This window comes from Lipotes vexillifer, unplaced genomic scaffold (assembly GCF_000442215.2).
Source record: "Lipotes vexillifer unplaced genomic scaffold, Lipotes_vexillifer_v1.1 scaffold472, whole genome shotgun sequence".
Classification (NCBI taxonomy): domain Eukaryota; kingdom Metazoa; phylum Chordata; class Mammalia; order Artiodactyla; family Lipotidae; genus Lipotes; species Lipotes vexillifer.
The window spans coordinates 17,334-19,161 of NW_006797698.1; positions in this window are offsets into that span (position 1 = coordinate 17,334).

The following is a 1,828-nucleotide window of genomic DNA, read 5'->3' on the forward strand; positions in this document are numbered from 1 at the left end:
TTTTTTTGCGGTACGCAGGCCTCTCACCGCTGCGGCCTCTCCCGTTGCGGAGCACAGGCTCCGGACACGCAGGCTCAGAGGCCATGGCTCACGGGCCCAGCTGCTCCTCGGCAAGTGGGATCTTCCCGGACCGCGGCACGAACCCGTGTCCCCTCCATCGGCAGGCAGACTCTCAACCACTGCGCCACCAGGGAAGCCCAGCAGGCGCATTTTTAACCACTGCGTGCACCACCAGGGAAGTCACCAGTTTTTTAAATGCACACTGATATGGCAGCTGTCACATACAGTCTAACAAAATTGTTTCAAATGAAGTTAAAGACAACTAAGTGCTACTTGAGCCATCTTATAGAAAAAACCAAACGAACCTTTTGGCCAACACAATAAAAAATACGTACACATGTATTTTTTATTTCATGGAACATTACTAACAAGATACATAACATTACTGTCACCTTGTAAAGTTCCTTCATGTCCTCCCAGTCATGTCTGCCCCTTCCATCTGAGGCAACCACTATTCTGATTTGGGGGGGTCATAGATTAGTTTTCTCTGTTGTGGAACTTCACGTAATGAAATAATTTGCTTGTGGCTTTTTTCACTCAGCCCAGTGTTTCTGGGATTCCTCCATCATATTGGTGTGTCGGGCACCTGTTCTTCTTTATTAATGAGCAGTGTTTCATCGTGTGACCATCACTCAGACTGTTTTCTATTCTCCTATTGATGGATCCCTGGGCTGTTTCCAGGCTTTGGATAATATTATGAATAAAGATGCTGTGAGGATTTTTTACAAGTCTTTTAGTAAATAAAAGTTTTATTTCTTTGGGGAAATTGCCTAGGAATTTCTGTGTTTGGGGGTAGATATATATTTAAATTTATGAGAAACTGTCCAACTTTTTCAAAGTGATTGTACCATTTTCTATTCTCACCGACAGTGGTTAGGAATTTCAATTGCTCTCTATGAGCATTTCATTATGTCAGATTTTTTATTTTAGCCGCTCTGGTGGGTATTTCCTTCACCGTTTAAAATGCCTGGAATCATTTACCAGACTAAATCAGTGTCTAGAAAGTCCACATTTCCACATGTACCTGTATTTCCAAATTTTTATTGTTTCATTTTAAGTAATTTTATTATCCAATTATTTTCTTCAGGAGAACAGTTTTTATAGTGACAAACTCATTATTAACTAGACATTTTGAAAATGTCATAAGAACGCTGTGAATAATTAAGTCCAAAACCTAGAAATGGTGCATGACACCCAAGAGAAACAGAATTCATAGCAAGATCTGGGAGAATTGCTGCAAAATCATCACAGGTTTCATCCTATTTCTATAACTTTGAGCCAGTTATTTAAACTTCCAGTGCTTCCATTTCTTCATCTGTAAAATAAGAATAACTACAGTACCTGCCTCATAGGATTGTTGTAAGGACTAAATGAATCACTGCATGTAAAACAGGACCTAGCGTGTTGCCTGGCTGTGGCAGATGCCGCACTGTGCCCCACAGATCCCATTCCCTCCACTGCATCCCTTCAGCTGCCAGGAGCATCGCTTGCAGAAGTGAAGTAGGTAAAATCTCCCACATTCAATGACTGGTCCATGTAAGGGTACAAAGACCTGTCCAGTTGCCTCAATTTGGAATATCTCTTAACAACCACCCCAGCTCCAGGGCTCACCTATCATATATATTCCTTTTATTTTATCCTTGCTTCTATTGCTTCGGTTCAACCCTCAATCAGCTTTTGGAAAGATTCATCTAAAAAGCCTTCTAGCTCATTTCCGTGTATCCAGGTCCAGCCCCTTCTAATTCAAATTCATCTCTTACTGAAATAA